The following is a 15,606-nucleotide window of genomic DNA, read 5'->3' as shown; positions in this document are numbered from 1 at the left end:
ACCCCTAAAGAAGATATACATTAAGAACCATTAATGAGCAAACATGATCTCTAACTTCAAATAATTTCCTATCAATAACTCACTCTGGGTCCAATGGAGTCCCACAGCTAGAGTCAGGGAACTGCCACATCTGGAAACGAAGCTAGAAAGCAGCCTAACACTCCGTTGCCAAAGAGGTGGATGTATCGGAGTGGAGGATGCTGGGAAATGCAATATCCAGCTTGTGGGCTTAATGGCCGCTTGGTGTGAGGCACCCCACCCTTGTCCCAACTGCTTATTTGTTGTTTCATCAAGATGGGACGAGGAGGGGGTGGTTAAGTCAACTGACATGCTGGCTTTGGGTGACCCTCCCTTCAAGAATAGCTCTTTCTTTGCTACAACGGATCCATCCAGCTGCAGATTTCCGTCATCACTGGATGCGCTCGCTGATGAATTCAGAAATTATGCTGGCCTCCCCAGTTGTTGTTACTGAGTTGAACAAGCACAATTGAGACCATCCTCTTGGCCACACCACTGTCCTGAGTGCCACAGGGGGAGGGAGGAGGGGAGAAAAAGCCACCAAAGGCCTGCTTCCCACCCTTCAGGAGCTTTGGGATCAAGTCAGGGAGATGGATTACATGCAGAGAAATAACTCCAGAACAATTATAAAGATAGTCCACACATACAAAATAACACATGCCAAAATGTCCTGTAAAATAATCATCTCTATAAAATGGTAGGTGGAAGTAAGTGGCCAGTGCAGCTGTCTGGAATCTTGATGCAGGACTTTGTGAGTGGGGTCAAGAAGGACCTTGTTCTAACTGTTGCCTGAACACCATAGCCCTCAGCAAGAACAAGGGGAATGGAAGTGGTAACAGTAGGTTCTAAAGCATGTGTTTAAGTACTGAAAGTCTGGGGCATGACTGTCTTCCATGCTGAGCTGTTTATTTTAATGAAGCTTCTTCCAGATATCCAGGTCACCCTGTCTCAGAAAACAGCATGTGCTGTTTCCACACTGGAGGGTTGGCTGTTTCTGAGAGGGTGGGGTCAACTCAGCTTCACCCCAGCCCATGGCTTGAAGACAGACTCAGTCGATATAATTTTGTCCTGAGCATCCTGCCAGGCTCAGCCTTGTGGGCCTTGCCATCTGCCCACAATCTGGCCTCAGAGCTTGCTCAAAGTAAAGAAAGCTAATCCATGCCTTATTACCTTCTTGAAGTTCATAGGCCCTCCCACCTACCCACTTTTTCTTTCCTGTTCACAATTGGACTATTACATCTGGGCTGCGAAGGAGCAAGGTGGGCTCTGAACCTCAAAGGGGTGGCAAAGGCTAGATACCTAGGGTTGCCCTCACACTGCCCTCTCCCATCAGTGGAAAAACTAGGTCTTAGTTTCTTCTCCCTTCCAGACCTAAGGCCTTGGTAGGGAGAATACTCTAGAAAACATGAAGGCAGGGAAGAGCAAGAGTCCCCAACCCAAGTCTGACTTGACATTGAGTCCCAGTTGTGTTGCACACCTGGCCCCGTAAAGTCAATAGACATATCCCTTGGCAGATGAAAGGGATTTTAAGAACTCATAGCCCCACACCAGCCTCATGGCCACATTCAGCTCACCAGGCTACACCACGCATGTCAACCCAGAGCTTCTTGATCCCAGAATTCTTGATTGGGCCTCAGGTTGGTATATCTACTGTCAACCATGGCCAGGACCCAGAACTCTTTGGCCTGGTGCCCTGACTTCAAGTGCCAGCTCTTCTACTAACCGCCTTACTCTGGACCCCCATACATAAGGTGAAATGGTTGGAACACAGGATTCCTGAGGTGCTTCTGGCTCTGCATCCTGGAGTCTAAAGGTCCCCCATTTTTTCATGAGAGGGCCTTTTTTTGCAAGGGGACAGACAAGGAATATTTGAGGACTTTCAGTTTGGAAGCTGGTCCAAAGTTCCCAGGTTGTGTTTGTTTTCCTGTTTGCTTCTTCCCAACTGGCTTCTCACATTGGTAAGGGCCAGCAGCCACTGGGCTTGGGCTTTGAACACAGTGGGGTGGTGGGTCAGTGGTTCAAGGCTGCCCTGGTCCTCCCTCTCTGGCTGCAGAGGCTGAATTCTCTGTCTTCTGCCAGAGACACCCAACTCCTCCGGGCCAGGCCAGCCTCCTCCCCTCAGAGGCAGCCTTGTGAACTGACCCCAGAGGCCCCCTTGGAGACCCAGCCAATGGACACCTGGCGCTGGCTGGGTGTGGGAGTGGGTGCTAGGCTAGGAGGGCCCCGAGGAACAGGAACTTATGGGGACTGTGTGAAGAGCTGGTGCTGACCCCCAAGATATCAAGTTCCTCCAGGATAGTCGGGCCTGAGGGAGGCCCTGTGGGGGCTGGTCAAAGTGTGGATCTGGGGGCTGTTTGTCGTTAGGCTATAAATGATCCTGGGGGCGAGGGAGGGGGCCACAGTACATGCCCTACTTCTTCCAAGGGACCTGGGAGGCCTTCAAGCCTGGCTCCTTGTTTCACGAAGGACAAGATGGAGGAAACAGGCTTCTATGAAGCCACATGACCAGGGGTTTGAGGGAGGGTGAGTTGTTCTATGTGATCACATGACCCTGGGACTGCCCTATTTCCCAGTGCTTTCTGGGAAAGCATTAGTGGGCTGGAAGGAGCCTAGGTGGGGAGAACAGTGACGATGTGCCACACAGAAGGCCATGTCAGCCACAACAAACAAGCACAGCCTCTCAGACACAGACTGTCTCTCTCTCCCTCCCTCTCTGTCACATACACACACACATACACATACACACACACATGCTGAGGCTTCACTGCACAACCCATGCCTCTGTGGCACTGACTTTCTGTGATGACAGGCTCGTGGCCCAGCCCAAGTCACTGGTTGGTACACCCTCACTCTAACCCAGGTGCCAGGGAGGGACAAGGTTTCCTGAAAGGAGGGGAGCATTTTTTTTTTAAGCTCCAGAAAAAAAGAAAGAAAGAAAACAAAGCAAGGCTGAAGTCCTCCCACAGGCAGGCTCGTGCTCCGGGTGTGCTTTCACAGGCCAGAAACTACAGAACTGGGAGTACTGCCAAGTGCTTTATCAAAGGAAACAGCCCGCCCAACAGCTGGAGATGGGCTCCTGCCAGCTGTGTGTGCCTCTTGGTCGCTCCTTCTGCTTTTCTCTCTTCTTCTTCTATCTCCATCCATCCATCTCCTGCAGCCTTGCACTTGGCTTTGGGAGAGCCCACAGACGGACTTCCTTGGACCACAGAGAGTCCCCTTGATGCCGAGTAACTGAGTAGATTGCAGGCCCAGCTGGGGTTGAGGGTGGGATAGGGTGGCTGTCCTTTCAGGGGGATGTGCTGTCTGGAAGCCGGTCTCCTGGCATCAGGCAAGGGGTTGCTGGGTGGCAGGCGCTTCTGCTGCAGCTGGCACCTTGGGGAGACGCAGTCAAGTAGTCCCTCAGAGCTTCCTTTTCATCCACAGTGGGAGGCGGGTGCCGAGCCAGGTTGTGTGTGTTGGCGGCAACAGGGTGTTTTCCAGCAACCTCAGCAACTTTGCCATCCATATTCATTAATTAGTTAATTACTTGGACTCATTTCTCTAAGCCTTGGGCTTCCCAGGGAGGGAGGAGATGATGGGCTGGTGGGGGAGAGCTCTGAAGAAGAGCATTCTCCCCTTACTGGAGGCGGGAGGCCCACTGGCAAGTGAGAGAGGGTGAGGGTAACCTCCTGTGGCTTCCCCACCTCTCCCAGCCCTCACCCACTGCAGGCTCCTGGTGTGTCAGCTGAAGTGGCCGGCACAGCCCTGAAAGGCTGCTCCGAGCTGTGTTTGTCTCAGCAACCCTGGTGGGGAATGGTGCCAGCTGGGCTGTCCAGCTCTGTGAGTGGAGCTGAAGGCAGCGGCCCTGTGTCTGGGGAGGCCCAGGGGCTTCCTTCTGTTCCTTGACTGGGCACAGCCTGCATCATTTGCCCCAATTAACCCCAGGGACAGCTCAAGGCCCAACTAACATCTCCCTGCTGCCAGCCTGGCCACATCTTAAGGGCAGGGTCCCTGTTGGCTTTGTCTCTAGCCCCCCACTGCCTGCCATGTGCTGGGAGCTTAAATAATGTCTGGTGACCTGGCCTGTGAGGAAGCCACTTTAAAGCTTGGGTCTTACCAAGGGGGAGGCAGCATTTGGTCTGTGTGTAACCCCCAAGGTTGCCATGTTGTTTGCTCCTGATCTGTTTTACTGAGTTGAGTACTGGTGTGATGGTAGGCACCATGATGGAGACCGTGGCAATTCCTGAGACATGTGAGGCTGCAAACTTAGATCACCTGAGCTTCTGGCATCTAGTGGGCAGTCTGCCGCACATCTTAACTCTTTTACCCCATGGCCCACCATCTCCTCCACCCAGGTGGTTCTTCTCCAAAGGCCCAGCTCTTGGATCTTCCCTTTTACAACCTTGTGTTCCTTCCTTCCCGGAGGCTTTTTGTATAAATGGGCACATTGATATGCTTAGTCACAAGGGCCCTGTAATTTAATAAGCACAAGCTTTGGGCCCAGACCTCTGCTGAATCCCTATTCAGACACTGCACCTGATGGGACTTTGAGAAAGTTATTTCACCTTTCTGGACCTCAGATTCCCCCTCTGTAAACTGGGGAGGGTTAATTGAGATAAAAATACATACCGTATATGAAGTGCTTTGAACTATGTTTGGTGCAAAGTAGGTGCTCGGGAAGATCCCCTGGAGAAGGGAATGGCAACCCACTTTAGTATTCTTGGCTGGGAAATCCCATGGGCAGAGGAGCCTGGTGGGCTCCAGTCCATGGGGTCACAAAGAGTCAGACACGACTGACCTACTGAACATGCACTCACAGGTGCTCAGTGAAAGTTAACTGCTGGTGTTTATTGCTGCTGCTGCTGCTGTGTGTGTCTGTGTCTATATGTGTGTGTATGTGTATTGAAGGTGTCTATCATGCACAGCTGGGCTGATAGGACTGACTATGTGCTTAACCACAGATAAACTGGAGACCCTGACCAGGACACGCAGAAGGCATTCTGGAAATTCCATTTGCCCAGCCTAGGCAGCCACAATCTTGGGTGGAGCAAGGTTTGGAGGTCAAGAGCCTGAGAGAGTTCAACCACTTATCCATGGTTCCATCCTTCCCAAGCACAGCTTACCCTCAGGCTATAGGCCAGACTAGATTTCCAGGCAGTGTGGATAGGGCCAGATGTCTTCTGGGAAATGCCACATTTCCCGCAATTTCTCTGGACTCTAGCTTCTCAGCTTCCCTCATTTGGGGTCTCTTATATTTCACCTGTACCTCAGCCTATGCTCTAATACACATGCTCTTGCCGCATTTTCTCCAGTGTGTTGTCAACTCTGAAAGTGAAAGATGGTCACTCCTGTCCGACTCTTGCAACCCCATGGACTGTAGCCCACTAGGCTCCTCTTTCAATGGAATTCTGCAGGCAAGAATACCGGGGTGGGTTGCCATTTCCTTCTTCAGGGGATCTTCCTGACCCAGGGATCAAACCCATGTCTCCTGAATTGCAGGAGGATTCTCTACCGTCTGAGCCACCAAGGAAGCCCATTGTCAACTCTGAGTGTAACTGAAAAAACTAGGCCAGGACTCGAAATGACCATATCTGTCATGTCCTGTTGATAACCATCTCCCTGAAGATGACGATAATGATGATGATGTGTATGTATGTGTGTGTGTATCAACAACCCGCAACCTTGGGGTCCCAGTTCTTCTGTGTGTTTAAACGTTATGACATCAAGATTTCTCCTTCTTGGTATTTTCTGACTGCTCAACCTTCCCTCAGCAGCAGCATCTGAGAGCTGGGCAGTCAGAAGGATGTTGACGTGGGCATGTACACGATTTGCAATCTAGGTCTTCACGAATGGAGGTTTGTGGGGCTTGCCCCCTCCGGTTCCCTCACTGGGGCACTTCCGATGGTTGGCACCAGCAGCATGTCAGCTGCAGGGAGCAAATGGTGTGAGGAGAGAGATTCCAGGTCGTCTTTGGCTACGGCTGATTCCTTATTTCCTCTCCTTTCCCAGTTTGGGAGCATTTGTTGCTGTCTGAAGGGCCGGACAGTGCCAAGACCACAATAAACAGCTTGTCCAGTACACACAAGCTCTTTGGACCCTGAAATGTCAGCTGGCCAACTGGCTCACAGCTAGACCCTGCTGCGTGCCATTTGCATCCGGCCCCAACAATGCCGCTCAGCACTTGTAGAACCCTGTATCGTAGCAACAAGCCTGGGAGTGGGGGGCCACAGTGACCCGGCCCGAGCCCTGGGATACTGAGCTTAGGGGCCACACTTCAGACCCCTAATACAAAGAAGAACTGCATTAGGGACCCAGCTTTGCAGATCCCAGACCAGCAGAGTGACCCCCCTCCCCGCCCCCACCTGGGCCTGGCCCCTTGGTCAGCAGTCAGCCAGACTACCTATGCCCCATATGGCTGAACCGCTGACTGGTGTGAGACAGAAATATCTCGCCCAGTGGAAGCTAGTTGGGTGCAGGCACATGCCTCCAGACGGTTCAGACAGAGCACAAAGGGCAAGAGAGGAGAGCCAGTGGGGTCTGGTGGCCAGAGTGCCAGGCCAGGATCCAGGAAACCTGGGCTCTGCTCCCAACCCCTGCCACCAATTCCCTTGGCATCCTTGAGCAAGATCACCCAGAGGGCAAGGTCAGGGCACCAGGCACAGGGCCAAAACCATGCCTCGGAGAAGATGAGCTGCACAATTGAGTTCATGCATTTGGAAGGTGGGTGTTTTAACTAGGAATGCTTTCCCCTGAAGTTACCTTTCAATGCCTTGAACACTTCTTGAGCAGCAAAGGAAACAAACTCAAGTGCCCAGGGAATATATCAGAAAAGAGAGTACTGTTGTTCAGTCACGAAGTCATCTCTGACTCTTTGAAACCCCACCGTCTATAACACACCAGACTTTTCTGTCCTCCACTGTTTCCCAGAGTTTGCTCAGATTCATGTCCATTGAATTGGTGATGCTATCTAACCATCTCAGCTTCTTACAAAATGTCCTGTCCTTTGCCTTGTTTGGGAGGTCAGTAGGTAAGGACTGAGGACAGAGAGCACGGCTTCTCTCTTAGCTGTGGAAGTTCCTGCGATTGTCTACACCTCTGCCATTTGTGGCTCCCCAGGACGAGTGTGAGATTTGTCCCTGGTCCTAGGAGTCTGTGTGGAAGTGGCATCTCCCAGCTTACCACCCTAAGCGTCCATACCTGAATATCCCCGATGTCCAAAGACCCACACTGTGGTACATACTTACTCTCAGGACCTACCTTTGTAGTTTATCCCCAAGCTTCCTCTGCCTGGTAGCAACAAACCTGCTATTTCATCTGACCCTACATGCTCATTAGGAGCTCATGAGGTACAGCAGTCTTCAATTGTACAAAACACAGTTGATAGTAGCTACTAGTGTCTGACACAGAGTAGGTACTCAGTAAGTATTTGTTCAATGAATTCAGACTGGAATAAGTTCATAATACTTTCATAGAAAGGACACCATTTAATGGTAGAAATATTAGGCTCAAGCTCTGTGGTCTGGTTTCAGGACCAGTTTCAAGACAGGAGGAAGAAGCTTGTTTGTGACCATGCAGATAACAGCATGAGGGCAGCCACCCTCTGTGTGCATGGAGGGAAGGTAGGATACACCCACTGGGGCCGAGGGAAGGATGTCTGGGAAAAGGGCCAACATCCACTCCAGTCTGAGGGCCTCAGACACTTCCCATTGCAGGAAGGCCCCATGGCATTGTCTAATTGGCTTTCTAGTTACTCTCTTCCTTAGTGAAGGCCCAGTACGGCAAAGCTGGGGCCAGTTGAGCTTCCAGAATTGCTGTTGGAGCTCAGGACAGCTTCTGATTATTCTCGGGGGCCAGCTACCAGGGAGGGCCTCAGATCCAATTAGCATTGCCCAAGGAAGCCAGGAGGGCCTTGGTCAGGGTCTACACAAATCATTCACACCTCGACATGCTCCTACCACTCCCCATTCAGTTCAGGGGCTCTGGAGGCGGTGGTCTGGCCTTTGCAGCTTTGCTTGCCAGATTCCTGTATTGTCTATGCCTTCATAGCAGGGTGGATGAGAAAGAGCAGCCCAGAAGGAAAAAACAAACAGAGGAAAGGTCTCTGAGTCTGTTGACGTTATAAGTGCTATTGATTTTATAAGATTTTTCCATTGGGAGGCCAGTGAACTGACCTCGTTTTGCAGCCGGCTCGGGCTTTGACGCCAGTGTCTAGGCCATGAACTGAGAATCCGAGAGGCTATGGCTTTATCTCAACACATACTTGATAGTCACCACTCTCGGCAAGGCCAGGCCGGGGCCTCCCATGGTGAGACATGGGAGGATACAGGCAGTTCCAGGCCTCTGCTCCTTCTACCTTTCCCCGGTGACACTGTGTCACCCTGGGCCAAAGCCCTGCCAGATCTTGCAGGACCTGAGCATCATGGGAGGGGGACAGGTTTCCAGACATGAAGAATTCTTGACAAAAAGCACAGACAGGAAGAGGGTGGTTGAAAGAACACTGAACTAGGAGTTGGTGACTTGGACTTGGGTCCCAGCTGGGCCACTAATTAACTGTCTGATTTCAAGCAAATGACTTCCCCTCTCCTAGTCTCATTTTTCTCATCTGTGCAGTGATAGGTGAAACTAATGATCCCTGAGGTCCCTTCCAGCTCTAAAATCCAGCAGGTTTGTGAAAAATGCAGAAGTTGGGAAGGAGGATAAGAATATCAAGAAAAGAAGCAAGAACGAACCATCCCAGAGCAGTACTGAAGGGGGACATGGGATAAAAAGAGAGGTGCACCGCATTGGGGTGTCACGGATAAGGCCCCAAGTTGTGCCACTAGAGAGCTGCATGACCTTAGGCAGCTCAATTCCCCTTTTTGTGCATCATTCAAGTGGGAGGAAGGGGTTAGCTCCTACTGCCCAGACTACTTTCTCATTGTGAAACCTAGATATACATGTAGGAAACACGTAGGGAATAGAATCAGTGCATAGTGGTGTGACATGAGCCATAGGTATATCTGAAGAAGGAGAGGGGATTGGCAGCTGGTGGGTCAAGGCCTTATCTAAAGGGTAAAAGGAGCAGAGTAAAGGAGCAGAAGCCCCAGAATCAGGCAGACCTGACGGGGTATTGGCTTTACCCCTGCCCGGCCATGTGACCCTGGGCAAGTCATTTACTCTATTCAAATTTCAGTTTCCTCGCCCACGAAAGGAGGGGTTGGAACTAACTAGCTGATCCTCCAGGTTCCTTCCATCTCTCTGAATATGTGGGAAAACAAAACACAACGAAGAGAGGCCAGATTATGCCAAGTAGGCCAAAGGGGAGAATTGCATGTTTAAGGAGGAAGCCAGCCATTGTGGATCAGACTTGTTTGCCAAGAGAAAAGAGCAATAGTGAGTTAAGGGGAAAAGAGGACAAGGAGAAGGGGGAGGACGAGGCAAGGAAAGGTCATCTCAGAGGAGTGATAGGAAGGGACATTGATGCATGTTTGGTGAGAGAGGTCTTGGTTGGAGGGCATGCCAGTTAAGGAGCCACTGCCTGGCACCGAGGTCTTGAATGAGTAGTGGACCAAAGATTAAGGGTGGTGAGGGTGACAGCAGACACTCCAAAGGGTAAGCTCTGAGTGGAGTGGGGGGAGTGGAAACACTTTCAAATGAGCAGGGCTTCTTCCATGGAGAGCAGAGGATTCAGGGGCCCATCAGTAAGGGACACTCGGATTTTTTTTCATGAAGCTATTAAAATCTTTTTAACTTTTTATTTTATATTGGAGTATAGCTGATTAAACAATGCTGTGATAGTTTCAGGTGGACAGCAGAGGAACTCAGCCATACGTACACATGTATCCATTCTCCCCTAAACTCCCCTCCCATCTAGGCGGCCACATAACATCAAGCAGAGTTCCTTGCTATAGAGTAGGACCTTATTGGTTATCCATCTTAAATATAGCAGTGTGCACACGTCCATCCCCAACTCCCTAACTATATCTTCTAAAAAAGAATGATTCAAATGAAGTTATATTCAAAACAACTTTATGGTTTCCAGGCAGGAGTGGGGTGGTGTGCACAGAGGGGAAGGATTAGTTAGGGAGTTTGATTTTATACATCACCGATCCCTTCAAAGCCCAGTACTCATGCATGACCCCTGTCCCATTCACTGGATTGTGTGCTAAGTTGTTTCGGTAGTGCCTGACTCTTTGCAACCCATGGACTGTAGCCCGCCAGGTTCCTCTGTCTATGGGGTTTTCCAGGCCAGAATACTGGAGTGGGTTGCCATGCCCTCCTCCAGGAGATCTTCCTGACCCAGGGACCGAACCTGCATCTCTTATATCTCTTATGTCTCCTGCATTGGCAGGTGGGTTCTTTACCACTGAGCCTCCTGGATGCTCTTAAACAAATGCCAGATTGGAATTGTTAGCTTCTTAGTGGTGTGGGGGAGAAGGGAATGGAGCGAAGAAAAATCAGTTCCAGGTGACTGAGGCTCTCAGCACCTTTGGAGGCAAAAACCTGCTGAAGAGTGCCTGGTATGCCCTTTGGCTGCAGAGCTCACGCTGGGGGCAAGGGCGGTGAGGGCTGGGTAGGGGTGAAGAAGGGGTGTTTCAGAGTCAATTAGGTCCTCAGATAAGCAGCTCCAGCTGAGTGACTTTGGGCTGGTCACAACCTCCCTGAGTTTCTATTTCCTTATTTGTCATCTGAAAAAAAAATAATTTTTTTTACATAAAGTTATTGTGAGGAGTAAGTGAAAAAATGCACAAGAAGTGCTTGGCGCTGTGCCTCGCACATAATACACTTGCAATAACTAGTAGCTGTGGTTATTATCATTACTCTTACAGTGACTGGTTTAACAAATGTGAGGGTAGTGGTCTTTCTTACCAGTCTCCCACTCCCACCAAGGACCCACACTCTGCACTATCAACTTCCTTCTCCTCTGACTTGCCTCAGAATCCTGCCACCACTTCAGCCACTGGGCTCTGAAACCAACTTTGTCACCTCCAATATGAGACCAGCTTTCCTGGGTGGCCTGTCCAGAGAGTCCCACCTCCTCCTGACTTGCCTGCCAACGTGGGGCCCCGGCAGTGGGCGGAGGGAGGGAGACAGGTGGCAGAGGCCAACAAAATGAGGCTGTGTGTTGCCACCCTGTCACCGATTCCCTGCCAAGGCCTAGCAAGGTCACCTTTTGCTTCTAATTTCCTCCTTTGGGGAGAGGAGGGTTACAATAGCCCTGAGGGATAGAAGGGAAGGGTTTGCCCCCGCAGTTTGGGAGGAACCCTCTCCAGTATTTGCCAGTCCAAGAAACATTCCAGTCAAGGGGAAAAGCCCAAGAGCCCCCACATCTGCAGAGGAAAACCCAGATTTTCCTCAGGTGAGAAGACTCCTAGGTGTGGCCTTGAGAGGGAGGTGATTGCTTATGCTGGGAAATTCAGAGGGTGCTCCAAACTGCTCTCAGCCTCTTGTCCCTGAGGGAAAGGTGGGGTCACCAGAGAAACACAGTGGCAGTAGGCCAGGGAGGCCTGAAATCACATTCTAGCATGCAGGTCCTGGAGATGAAAGAGCCCAGCCCATTCTCTGGGTTGAGAGGTGAAGGGGAAGATGGGTGGGAAGAGCATGCAGGCAGGGCCCCGTAGATCTAGAAGTGGAGCAACCTTCTGTCTGGTGAGCTGTCAGGGGCCCTGAAGCTGCCTCCACCCCCAGGTCTCCCCCAGCACAGGCAACCAAACAATGATGCGTTTCTGGAACGCATGCTGGGTGTTCCGTGTTGTGCTCAGCCTCTATATCGAATCGTCAAGTTCAGTCATTACCCCCACCCCAGAGTCCTTACCCTTCAAAGCTTTGATGGGGATGGGCTGAGGTCACGCCAGGAGAGCAGGGTCATTCGGCAAAGGGATGGCCCTGAGCACTGGGCTGCGAGAGAAGGGGAGAATGGAGCAAGAGGCCCTTGGATGGTGAAGGAAGGCCTGAGGGCAACTGGATGGGTGGTGAGGGGTATGGGGGCGGGGCAGGAGATGTTCTCGAAGCTGGGCGGAGGTGCACAGGAGACCAGATTTGGCAAAGACCCAAGCCCTGGAGGAGAAGCAGGGGAAAGGGGCAGGCCAAAGGCACACTGGCATTTCTGTAAAAAAGGGCTTTACCATGTAACCTGCATGAGTCCTTCAAACATAGCAGCGGGGAGACATAACCCCGATACTTGTCCCAGGCTTTGGAGTTAGCTCCCCCACCACCCCAACACACACACACACACACACACACACACACATCTCCTTTAATTTTCATAACACCTCTGTTGAGGGTGGCAAGGGTAGGGCAGGGGTAATTACTTCCATTTGACAGATGAAGAAACTGAGACTCAGTGAGATTAAGTGACTTGCCCAAGGTCACACAAACAGTTTTAGTGGCAGAGATGGGACCAGAACTCTGGTCTCCCAACTCCAAGGGCAGCAAAAGACAGAATTAGTCTAAGAAGCATCCAGAGGATGGCATGTCATACCAGGAATTCCGGAAGAGACCCCTGCCCCATCAATCAATCTCTCTCTCTCTCTCTTTCTCTCTCTCTCTCTCTCCACTCACTAATACCTGAAATTTCACTCTTAAAGACTCATTCTTGTGGATTGAAACTGTGGGTCCTGTTAAAACGTGAAAGGGTGCTGGTGGAGAGTGGGGACACATGAATATTCCTAGGAGAGGGCCCTGGCCATGGAGTGGGGTTGAGGGGGAGAGCAGGGGGATGTTAGGAGGGGAAGGGAGAGGAGGAGAGGCAGCCTGGCGAATGCACCTGTTTTGCGAAAGAAGGGGAGGAGTTGCGTCAGAGTGTGAATGCAGGCGATGTGAGAAGGAGCAGCAAATCTGCCTCCAGAGGGAGGTTGGGGGTGGACTTCACGTCACCTTGGGGGAGAGGGAGAGGGCAGCCACTGGTCGGTTGGTTAGGGAAGCAGGTTGGCCTGAGAAGCTAGAATGGTGGAGGGGTGAGTGGGGGTGGGAGAGCTATTCAGGGAGCTGGCCTGGAGCCAGGGGCCCGTCCCAAGGGGGTGAGCAGAGGCTTGAGAGCTCCGGGCCCCATTCCAGCTCCTGACCTTGAGTCACCATTGCAACTCGGCACTTTTCCTACCTCAGCCCAGACACCCATCAAGTCTCTGTTATCTCGGCTTCCCGTTTTACAGAAAACTGTGTAAAAGTTACTCTCCTGATTCTTCCTGACCGACCCTGCCCTTCCTACATTCCTCACTACCGCCCCCATCCAACATCCTAAAAGCCTCCTGGGCCTCCTGGAAGCTCTTCCCAGCTGCCTTTGGTCCCAGAGGCTGCCCTTCCACAGTGCAGACTGCCCCTGTACCCTCTGGTCCTGAGGGCAAGCGCCTGGAGGCCTCACTCAGCCCTTGGCCTGGGCCTCTCCACTCAAAGGCACAACTGTAAAGAGCTGCATTTGAGGACATCAAAGCTGGAACTGGCAGCAACCTTAGAAGTACTTTTGCCATTCTTTCCTTCCTCCCTTCCTTCAATTATTCCATTTGTTGAGCACTTACTACGTGCCAGACACTGTTATAGGCCCTTGGTATGTAGCTTCATGGAGCTCTCAGGTCTAAATGAAGGTGCATGTGTGTGTACTAAGTCACTTCAGTCGTGTCTGACTCTGTGCGACCCCACAGACTGTACTCTGCCAGGGTCCTCTGTCCATGGGATTCTCCAGGCAAGAATACTGGAATGGGTTGCCATGCCCTCCTCTAGGGGGTCTTCTCGAGCCAGGGGTTGAACCCTCATCTCTTATGTCCCCTGTATTGGTAGGCAGGTTCCTTACCACTAGTGCCACTGGGGAAGCCTCCTAAATGGGGGTATCATTCATCAAATAAGCACCTAAAGTACTGTACATTTGTAGTCTCAAGCCTCTCATTTTGCATTTAGGGGAAACTGGGGCCCAGAGTGGTTATGAAACATTTCCAGTGTTGTTCTGGCAGCCAGGGGCAAAACCACACCAGACTCTGGTCTCCTGACTGTTACCCCAGTGCCCTGTCCACAATACTCTGGAAAGAATACAGTGAGTGTAAGGGCAGAGTGCTTATCCCTCTATGCAGACCCAGACTTAACCTATAGTCAGAGTTGCACATGGCCTACTTGTCAGGACTTGAAGATCACCGATGAGCAATTTCCCCTCTCCCACTGTTGTGACCCCTCTAGCTTGTTCCCTCCCCACCCCCAGGTCCCCATCCACGTGTAAAATTGTACGACTAACTGAAATCTAAGGGTTAGAGCCCCATGATCTGGGGAAAACCTGTTAAGCCATTACCTGCCATTTACACAAACACATTTCCCCAATTTGTCATTCAGGAGAGGCTGGGTGCATATCGTTACAGGAAGGGAGAACAACTGTGCCCTTAAAGGGGGCATTGCTAGGTGGGGCAGGGCGCCTCCAAACGTCAGTGAGGGGCCCCATGGAACCCTAGGCAGCAGGAGGGCACAGGTCACTTGCAGGGACAGGCAGGAGGAAGGTACCTGAAAAGGAAGCTGGAAGGTTCTAAACACAGGCTCCTCCTTCACAGTTTAGCCTGGAGGCCAGCCCTGCACCAACATCAACACTGACCAGTGACATTTTGTTTCAAAAATATGTGTTTACAATTGGTCTTTCCTTCTACTTGGATTATATTGAGTCTTTTGTCCCTGCCCCAGCCTGCTGTGGGAGTAGTTTGTACTGATTTGCAATTAGAAGGGGCCTTCCCTGTGTCCGGTCAAGCAGTTGCCCTTAACCCTGGGGTTCTCCAACCTCTGTGCTGTGGACTGGTCCTCCTTTCAGATCACTGGCAGCATCAGATTAGAAATGAAGGGCACGATAAATGTAATGTGCTTGAATCATCCCGAAACCATCCCCCAACCCCCAGTCCATGGAAAAATGGTCTCCCATGAAATCGATCCTTGGTGCCAAAAAGGTTGGGGACTGCTGCCTTAACCAGTCTGCCAGGCCTGAGTTGAAATGCAGATCCATCCCATCCTGGCATGCTGGTAGGGCCCCCCTCCCCATGAGAGTCTTTTAGTCAGTGGAAAGAACCAGCCCCAATCTGGGGGCTTCCCCACCCTAACCCTGATAAAGGCCTATTAATAGTTCCCTTGCAAACTGTGATGAAGGGGGTTCAGTGTAAATGGGCATTCATGCCTAGAATGCAGCCCTGCTTAGAAATCTCAAAACAAGGTGAAATCCCCAGCCAAAGACAGCCTGGAGTTTAGAATCACACACCAAAGGGTCATGTCTTGCCTCTGCAGCTGCTGGCTGGGTAACCCTAGGCTAGTCACTTAAACCTGTCTGAGCCTCGATTTCCTCATCCACAAAATGGGCCTAAGATAATACAGTACCCTATTCCTACTACCAACTATCCTGGGGCTTCCCAGATGGCACTAGTGTAAAGAACCCACCTGCCAATGCAGAAGATGCAGGTTCGATCCTTGGGAAGATCCCCTGGAGGAGGGCATGGCAACCCACTCCAGGATTCTTACCTGCAGAATCCCATGGACAGAGGAGTCTAGCAGGCTACAGTCCATAGGGTCTCAAAGAGTCGCACACAACTGAAGCGACTTAGCACATAGCACAGTCACTGAAACCTGTCTGAGCCTCAGTTTCCTCATCCACAAAATGGGCCTGAGATAATCTGATGC

The 15,606-nt window shown here is 51.3% G+C and overlaps 1 protein-coding gene across 2 annotated transcripts in view; it reads left to right on the top strand.

The window, feature by feature from the left end:
- TSC22D3 (TSC22 domain family member 3) overlaps nt 1-15,606 on the top strand; it is a 66,545-nt gene that overhangs the window by 31,512 nt on the left and 19,427 nt on the right. The window lies entirely within an intron of this gene.

Source organism: Bos mutus, chromosome X (assembly GCF_027580195.1).
Source record: "Bos mutus isolate GX-2022 chromosome X, NWIPB_WYAK_1.1, whole genome shotgun sequence".
Taxonomy (NCBI): Eukaryota; Metazoa; Chordata; class Mammalia; order Artiodactyla; family Bovidae; genus Bos; species Bos mutus.
This window is presented reverse-complemented; position numbering and strand designations above follow the sequence as displayed.